The sequence below is a fragment of the Rhinopithecus bieti genome, unplaced genomic scaffold (assembly GCF_001698545.2).
Source record: "Rhinopithecus bieti isolate Rb0 unplaced genomic scaffold, ASM169854v2 scaffold_30866, whole genome shotgun sequence".
NCBI lineage: Eukaryota > Metazoa > Chordata > Mammalia > Primates > Cercopithecidae > Rhinopithecus > Rhinopithecus bieti.
This window is the reverse complement of record NW_016813246.1, coordinates 299,905-309,891: the sequence shown is the minus strand read 5'-3', so window position 1 is coordinate 309,891 and position 9,987 is coordinate 299,905. Positions and strand designations below refer to the sequence as shown.

The 9,987-nt window shown below is 38.4% G+C and overlaps 1 pseudogene; it reads left to right on the top strand.

Moving 5' to 3' along the window:
• Positions 1-576: 576 nt before the first annotated feature.
• On the top strand, positions 577-1,146 carry LOC108512606 (ADP-ribosylation factor-like protein 6-interacting protein 1 pseudogene; annotated as a pseudogene).
• Positions 1,147-9,987: the final 8,841 nt, after the last annotated feature.

Genomic DNA, 9,987 nt, shown 5'->3' with positions numbered 1-9,987 from the left:
TCCAGACATTGTATGGAAAAGCATTGTGAAAATCCCTGTCCTATTCTGTTCCGTTCTAATTACTGATGTGTGCAGCCCCAGTCACGTACCCCTGCTTGCTCAATCGATCACAACCCTCTCACACAGACCCCCTTAGAGTTGTGAACCCTTAAAAGGGACAGGAATTGCTCACTCGGTGTGCTTGGTTTTTGGAGATGTGAGTCTGCCTGTGCTCCCAGCTGAATAAAGACTTTTCCTTTTACAACTTGGTGTCTGAGGGGTTCTTGTCTGCGGCTCATCCTGCCACATTTATGTGATACCATTGCTGTTTCAGTGGGTTCTATTCTCAAGTTTGAAAGCAGTATATAATTTCTTCTAGATATTGTATTTACCCACATTTAATCCTCAACATCATAAACTTGAACTCTCACCTGCTGAATGACTATTCTTCTATAGCCCAAATTCGTGTGTTTTTGTCATGTTATAAATTGCCGTTCGATAAACATTGACTCTGGTGCTGTGGTCGCCGTGCAAGTCTCGGTAGGAGGGTTCACTGGGAAGGCAGCCTGCACTCATGGAAATGGCATCTCATTGATAATGGCAGGGGGAGATAATACATCACCAACCTGCTGGCTACAGAGACTGCAAGTCTGGAAAAACAGCTGCAAGGCTGGGGAGAAGTGATGCTGATGCTGATAAAGTCCTCCAATGGGAAACAGCCTGGTTTCCACCTGCCATCATGCGTGTGGTTTCTTTGATGTTTCTGATTATCTACTATCTAGATCCATTTGGCTGACTACCTTGTTCCCATTCTGGTGCCTAGAATTTTTGGCTCCAATAAATTGACCACTGAACAACAGCAAAGATTTCATGAAATTTGCAGCAATCTAGTTAAAAACTTGATGCAGAGCTGTGGGTTGGTGGAAATGCCTCTTCACACTAAAGGAAGATAAACCTAAGATGTACTTCATGACCATGATCATTTCCCTTACTGAGATTGCTTAGGTGGGACAGCAAGTCCACAACTTGCTTCTCACCTGTCTGATAGTGACTTCTTTACTATTGCTTCCTGGACTAAACCAACATGGAATCATTTCTAAGTACATTGGAATGGCCAAAAGGGAGCTAACCCAACGTCTCAAACAAAAATAATAGAAAAATGAATAATTCATCTGCTTTATTCAGTGTGATTAATGGAGCACCCATTGCCCCTGGGAATGGTTTCTGCTGTACTATCTGGATACTAAAATGTTACAGAAGTAGCTCTTTGCTCTCCCTCACTCTGCTCTTAGTTAATAGAAATGCAGGCTCGCCAAGTTATGCTTTGTGCATAGTGTCTTCATGTCCTGTATAGTTGAGTACGTTCTTACCAGTTGGCCTCATGGACAACTCATTAGTATGTATGACTTGTTTTGATTTTTCTTACCCAGGGTTAATTGAATTCTTGCTTTTAGACAACTTCTTTTTTTATAGTGGTGAACCTTGCCCTTTAGTACAATTCAAGTGACTCTGGATAATTGTTCAAGTTCATCTTTGCTCTTGCTGGATACAAGGTAGTGGTCTGTGGCTACAGGAAGCTGATTCTACTGTCTGCTTCCACAGTCTGCATAAAAAACTTTCTGACTTCGTGAATATAGAGACCAAGTTTACCACTTCCGATGAAGAGACCAATTAAGATTCATTCCTCATTCTGTTTCTTTCCTGTGGGAGTAGAATCCCCATGGAATAAAATGAAACTGATTCCATCCACTAGTATGTGTAGGTTTCTCCCTTGTGCAAAGCTTAGCAATTTGTAGGAAACTTTGATCTTTTTGTCCAAAAAAAGGAATGTCCGACAGGCTTAAGCTTTTGTCCCTTTGCACTTAGACTTGAGGTTAGTAAATCCTTAAAGGCCTTTTAATAGCAGACTTCCAAAAGATTGCATTTAGGATTTCTAGCATATTTTTAATTTCAGATTTTCAGCTGATTTTAGCTATAGTATACAGTAGGTTAAAATTCATATTTATGACTTTAAGACCAGCAGTAAAGGATACCAGTCTTCTGTGTTTAGGCAAGATTCATTTCAGTAGAAGATAATCTTATCTGACTAATTTTTGAGACCAGAATAAGCCTTTTAAGGTAAACCTCACAATTCTCGTTTTATGGTAATACTGGTCATTTTAGTCCCCTGGGTTTGGCATGGGAGATAGTGACTACACTGGTGTCTGACTTTTTTTCCTAGAGATTTCTCCCTGAAAAATACAAGGGCTGTTGGTGAGAGCAGACTTGAGGTAATGATAGTTGGCCTTTGGTCTACAAAGATTTTGTAACTCCTTGGAAAGTTTCTTATAATCATTCTTAACTTCTCGATAGCCAGAAATTTAAAGTATTTGAAATCTGTAGGAATGAAAGCCAAAAATGTGACTGACTTGGGAACAATTCTTAAACTGATTAACTGACTGTAATACGGTTTTGTGAATTTATTGCACTGATGTTGTACCTTGTGGTATATCTGTGCCTATTAAATAAGTGTTGTTTTCTCCTCTTTAATATTGTTGTAAACAGTGGTGCCTATTGTAGCATATGTTTGATTTAAAAAATATATATTTCATAAGAAAACTACCTTAATTTTACCTTACTTTCATTGTAAATAAGCCTGTCTTCCTATCTGGATTTTTTTGTGTATACATGTTCTACAGAATAACTTTTTCAGTTTTAATCCTTTATGATTTCTTCTACTTTGTTTTGTGTAAAAGGGGAAAATTCAAAAAGTTGAAATCTTAAAAAATAAAAATAAAAAATTAACATTGACTCTACATACCAGAGTGCACAACAGGTACTAGAATATAAAAGAAGATGAATCTCTGCCTTCAAGAGGTACAGGGTTTAATGAACTCTGGGTGACCATTTAGTTATTTGTCAAGCCTCTGTGAAGGGTATTCTGACATTGAGTGGCAGTTGCAGTAGTTGACCTTCAGACTTTATATTGGAGAATCCCCTTTGTGTGTGTGTGTGTGTGTGTGTGTGTGTGTGTGTGTGTGTGTGTTTCTTTTTTCTGTCTCAGGTTATCTGGTAGGCTGGATCAGGCACACAACAAATGAAAGCTTTTATTATTACCTTAGAGAGACAGCTTAGTAACATGGGGAGAGGTCAGATGTTGGTGCTAGAGATCTGAGTTCAAATCCTAGCTTTATCATTTAGGAGTTGTGACATTGGATCAGTTATTTCACTTCTTTGAGCCTCTACCTTTATAAAGGGAAGACTATCTAACGAGGATATTGTGAAGAAAAGTCATGATACACATGAAGCACCACCTAGCACAGTTCTGGCACAAAGCAGGGCCCAGCTAAGGCCAGCCAGGGGTGGCAGCAGCAATCCTGAGCCATAACGCCACCAGGAGAAGTGACCTGAGCGGCAACAGCAGATGTGACAGCAACTTTCTTCTTCTCTTTGTTTGCTCAGATGCTGCCTTTATAATGGTAATGGAGTATTTTCAAATTCAAAGTCTATTCCAGAGATAAAGAAAAATGATAGTGGGTTTCCCTGTAATTAATGGCAGTTTTTAGCATTTTAGTCAGATTATAAATAGGATATAAGATGCCTTATGTGGTGAATAACATGTCTTTCTAGTTTTCTAGATTTATTAATTTAGCTCATATGAAATTAATTATTGTGGGTGTATTACATGGATGTGAAACATCTGGAATAATAGGATTTTATTGTTAATAGACCTCTCAGGAGCTCGTGACAAACATCCTTATAATAGCAACATATGCTGCTAGTTTAATGAGAACCATCCTTGATAATTAATGGTTCTTGTGCTTTCAGTAATTTACACATTTTCAAATTTTATATTCTTTATTTCCATCTTTATGGTTTCAGTTTATGGCTTGTTTGAAATTAAGGCCAGAACTCCTTACAGAGGAGAAAAAAAAAATTATTTTGTGTATACTATGTGCCAAGCACTGTGCTATATATTTTATATATGCAAATGTACATGAACATGAAATTACTTTAAAGCCTGAAAACAACCAGGCATCTCTTTAGTTACAGATAGGAAGCCTGAGGCACAGTGAGATTAGTAGCTCATCAATGTGGATGCTCCAGCTAGAATTAAAGGTTGAATTTCTCTGTCCTTTCAATCATTAGAAAAGAAAGTAGAATATTGTAGAAAAGATTCCCTTTTCTAAAAATCATATTTCTGCTTTCAATAGTCCTTTTAACTTTCTACATAACAACCTTCAAGTTATTTCTGGGACATATTGGGCTTAAGTTGATGTGGGCAAGGAGTTAATAAAGATAACTGAATTTAAACTTCTGACGTATTTCAAAACCTAGTCTGTGCATGGCACAAGGTCAGTCAAGAGTTATGGAAATATCCAAGAGGAGAATATTCTGTTTTCCTTGTTCTCTTGATGCTGAGAAAGGGAATTTTACTGAACACTGACTATGCACAATTCATAGTTCAGCCATTGGATAACCTGCTTCTCTGAAGAGTAAGGCTTGGCCCAGACCCCAAAGCTCACCCTGCTGCTCTTCCCCCACAAGTTTGGTTCAGATTCTGTCAAATTAAACATTATTGATATGTTTCAGGAAAATGACAGAAAGTGTACGTGATGTGGCCACCAAACCAGAAAACATGATTAGGGGAGGGGGAATAAATGGTAGGTACACTGTTGCATGGAGAAGGCAGAATTAGTTCCCTGCATGCTTCATTAATCTGCATTTAGTCATTGTTGCCTTCGTATAAAGATAAAGGCAAAATTCTTATTTCAATATTCTATCTTATGTCTTCACAACACTCAATATTATTTGAAACAATCCTGTTCAACTATTTAAAATCTTGAGTATTAATTCTTCCCCTCATAAGAATGTAAGCTCCATGATAGCATGTACCTTTCCTGTCTTTATTGAATGAATGAATAAATACCTTTATATTCAAACAGGATAAATTCTACCTTATATCATATATTCATTCACTGAATCATTTAAAGAATGTGTGTTGTGTGCTGAAGTAGGTATATTCACATAACATATGCACACAAGTATGCACAAACAATAGGCAAATTTGCATAACAAGTGAGGTAGTAAGCTTCAAATAGTGGTTGGACCTCTGCCTTGTTCCATGAACTCAGAAAGCTCCACAGCTTTCTGTGCCTCTCTCGTCACATCTATAAAATGCTAAAGTATACTGGCTTTAGCCTGCCCCAGGAATAGCATGTACTCTGTTGCTTCTGCCCTGACTTAGGCCTGGACCACTGAGAATCTGGCCTGGTAGAAAGTAGGTGATTTTCTCCTACTAAAACACAGCATCTAGACACAGCCTGCAGATCGCACACCAGATGCTCCCTTTGCATGTTTATAAGCAAAATTGGGCACTTTCAGGAGCCCCAGGATGTGACAGGGATCTGTCCACTATCAGGTGTGAGTGTGGGGCTAGATTGGCTGCTGTCAAGGCCCTTGGTTCTCCCTCCAGTCTCCACAGAAAGAGGACCCTGGTCCTCAGACTCTGGTCTGCTGTGGACTTGGCACATAGTAAGTCTGCTAACCCCTTTCCTGGAGTCTAGGCCCTGTGCTTGGCTTTCCAGATATTACTTTAGTATCTCCAAGTTCTATAGGTTGGCCAAACTCCAGATGCCCTAACTCCTTACATCTGATGCCTTAAATGCTGACATTTCAAGCCAAGCTTAAGTTTTTCTACAACTCTTCTGAATCTCCCAAGTCGAATAGCTGACAGATTCAAAAGAGATGTGAAAAAACTTAAGCTTGATCCTCCCTTATCACAACTAGTCTGGTGAATTTCCCTCAGTTACCATACTGTACTCACTACTGTTTCAGTACTATGTAAAGGGAAAAGATGGCTATAAACTATGTAGCATCTTGTTTGCGTTTATGTGTATTTAGAACAGATCTAACAGGAGTCATTGAATACCCTTGCAAAATAAAGTCCCTTTGAGATGTGAAGAGTGTAATTTGCAAGATCAGTTGCAAACAGTCTCCACTAATCATTAAATACAAGGTGCATTCACACCTCAGGTGGGTAGTTTATGCTTCTAGGGTAAGCTAAATGCAATAAACTATAGACACATCCTTTCACTAATGATAGAAATTGCCTCATGCTGAACTTTGACTCAAGATATTCCTACACATGAAGATTGGAGCCACATTATAAAGCTGCTCTGGATTCTATATTATGAAGCCCAGAGTGTCCTTAAGGGTTGAAGTAGTGGCTGGGCATAGTGGCTCACGCATGTAATCCCAGCAGTTTGGGAGGCCGAGGTGGGTGGATCACCTGAAGTCAGGAGTTCGAGACCAGCCTGACCAACATGGTGAAACCCTGTCTCTACTGAAAATACAAAAATTTTCTGGGTTTAGGTGATGGGTGCCTATAATCCCAGCTACTCAGGAGGCTGAGGCAGGAGAATTGCTTGAATCCAGGGAATGGAGGCTGCAGTGAGCTGACACGGTGCCACTGCACTCCAGCCTGGGCAACAGAGTGACTCCATCTCAAAAAATAAAAAAAAAGATTGAAGTCATAAAGATGCCTAATAAAATATAAAGTTTTTAAAATATATTTTCACCTACCCCATTTTCCAAAAAGAAGGGAATAAGGCTACTGAAATGAATAAAGTCAGATTATATTTATCTTATTATTATTGTTGTTGTTATTTTTTATGTATTTATTTATTTATTTTTTGAGACAGCATCTTGCTCTGTCACCCAGGCTGGAATGCACTGGTGCAATCTCTGCTCACTGCAACCTCTGCCTCCCGGGTTCAAGCAATTCTCTGCCTCAGCCTCCTGAGTAGCTGGGATTACAGGCGTCCGCCACCACGCGCAGCTAATTTTTGTATTTTTAGTAGAGACTGGGTTTCACCATGTTGGCCAGGTGGTCTTTAACTCCTGACTTGGTGATCCACCCGCCTCGGCCTCCCAAAGTACTGGGATTACAGGCATGAGCCACAGCATCTGGCTTCATCTTATTAGATCTTTAGTGAATAAAACTTTGACATATCCCTGTAGCCCAGCACCATACCTGGCACCAGGAAAGTGCTCAGTAAATGTTGGTTGAATGAAAGAATGTCAGCCACTGACCTTTTTTCCTTCATGGGTCATGGCAGCTGAGAAAGACCAAGGTCAGAGATAATGAGACTTCACGACCTCATGGCTACAGTGAGAATTATGGAACTGCTTTAGAAGTGAGTTATTTGAAGCTCGGTGGGAAAAGATTCTTCATCTTCCCAGATCTCTGGTGTCACTTCACAAAGAGAAATAAAGACTTATCTTGATAGCAAGAGACATTCAGGGATAAGGATCCTGAATAGGGTCTGAGTCTGGAGCTCTGACAGGGCAGTTGGTGAAGCAGCTTGAATAACAGAAGAGTCAATCTTTAGAATCCTCCACAGAGGCTTAGAAAGATGTGTAAAGCGCTTGGGATTTGATTTTACTTTTCAGGGTTTTCTATTCTGCTCTTGTACTTACTGTCACTGAATGGAACAGAAAGCAGACCTGTTACAATGTTCAAGTTGTATAGTTTGTGTGTATTTTAAAGAACAGGAAGAAAGTTGTGGAAGGCTTGTGAGAAGGATGCCTTTGTCTGATAAAAATGCCTTACAACATTTTGAGATGGAATGCAGAACCTACTCGTCTTCCTTGGGGAGTTGATACTGTAGAATGAATTTGAAGATTTTCTTATAGTATCTGAGCAAGAGAAGAAAAATACTAACTTTGCAATCTATGAAAATCTGTCATTCACTAGCTCTCTTACTGCCTTGTAGTAGCTTAACTATTAACAATTATAAATGACGCAACTCTTGTCCTTTAAAGGAAATGGAAAAGAGATAATATTTATTATGTGTCTACTCTCTGTTCAACATTATGTGAAACATGTTGTAGTCCCATCACATTTAATACTCATAACCACCACATGTATAATTATCCCTATTTTATAAATACTGAAATTGAGACACAGGAAGTAGAAGAGGCTTATCTTCTGGCTCTGTATATTCCTTATCACCCATCATAAGCACAATCTGTCCTGAAAGTGTTCCATATCTTCACCTGATAAAGGTACATCGTCCCTCCTCTGTGCCATCTCTATACTTTGTACTTTGCATGTGCTTCTAATGTTATATCTTGGTATTTAAATTAATTTCTTTTCAAGTTTTGTTTCCCTTACTAGAGTATAAATCTCTAGATAGTCGGGGTTTTGTTTTTATCTCTGTATTCCTTGCAGTGATCACAGAAATGTTTAGTTTTTGAAGTAAATGCCACAGAGCCAGTTAGGCATGGAGTCAGAATTTAAAATTAACATCCTTTTGATTCGGAAAGCTCATGCATTTTTCATTATACTATGATGCCAAAACTTGAAGACAGACAGAAAGATTAATGCAATTATATTATTAAATAATGCACTTAAGCAATACAATTATATCCAATTTACATACCTAATATAAATATATCAGGGTTAAGAAATAGATAGGCAACTCATAGGTAAGGCAAATCTAGAAAATTTGCAGCCCAGAGAGTTTAAAGCTCATATAGTAAGTCTAAGAATATTGCTTTTGATTCCCCAACTTACTATTATTTTTGTTACACAACTACTACCTAATAGTCCTGTGGGAGGTAGCAAGGTGAAAGCAGAGGGGATCCCTTCCTTAAGAAGTTTTCAAGTAACTAATATGGTGCAGGGAAATGTGTGCATACCACAGTTGATTTTGTTTTGAGTTATTTCTGCCTCTGAGCTATGTCTTCCTCATGTTTAAACTGGTTCTATTAATACTCCTGAGAATCATCATGAAAACTAAAACAGATAACATATGCTATTGAACCTGGTGCCTAATGTAGATCAAGATAAATCAATGTTACTTATCAGTCCAAATGCAGATATGAATATGAATATGGATATGGATATAGCCTTAAATCAGAGGCTTTCAACAGGGATGGGAGGGGAGAGACTTTGTTCTCCAGGTGACATCTGGCAGTTTCTGGAGTCATTTTTGGTTATCACAACTGGGGGTGTGTCACTGGCATTTAGTGACAGGAGTACTGCTAAACATTCCTCAATATACAAAACAATCTCTCATAACAATAAATTAAATAATTCTCTGGCCCCAACCGTTACGGGCTCTGAGTGTAGATACAGAGATAAAAGTGCTAAGTATTACAAGTATCAGGTCTACTTCTGTAAGAGTGCAGATCTGGAAATGGGATGATACCCTGGCTCTGAATCTGAGATGTTTATGAAAGAGCTGGAATTTATGTAGGCTTTGGGATTAAGTCAGGTAGAAATAAAGCAATTGGAATTCCAGAAGGCGCTTGATTAATGGGGAATAAAAGCATTTGGGGATCAGAGTCAACAAAATAATTTTTCCCAACAGATGATAAAATCTGGAAGAGTAAGTGGAGGACTTAGCAGGACTATAAAATAAGAATGTTGGTGTTGGAGGTGAGATGTGTGTATGAACAGGAAACGAGGAGCAAGATGTTAGAGGAAGGACAGCAACATAAACAGGGAAACATAAATAACACATATTATATTCCTTAATTCATCAAAAAAAGAGATTAAAAATATCAAGTGTTTTATACACACCAGAGACCTATCTAGGCAGTGGAAATAAAAAAAATAAAGCACCATTCCTGAAGTCATAATCTATTTTAGTGTTCCCAACGTATTTTCCTGATGAAGTTACATATTAAAACAAAATTAAATCAAATGCTTTGTTTAGGAAATAGAAGATTAAGCAAACTTAAACAGCTATTTTCTTAAAGAATACTACAGAGACTGGAATGGGCTTATGAGCTATGGTATATAACAATTCTAAATTTATGTCTATTATCCTAGTTCATTTTTTGTTGCATATAACAGAATACCTGAAAGGCGGTAATTTATTTTTTTAAAAAGGAGCTTCTTTCCCACTATTTTAGAGGCTGAGAAGTCCAAGCTCAAGGGGCCACATCTGATGAGGGCCTTCTTGCCGGTGGGGACACTCGCCAGCATCCTGAGGTGGCGCAGGGCATCTTATGATG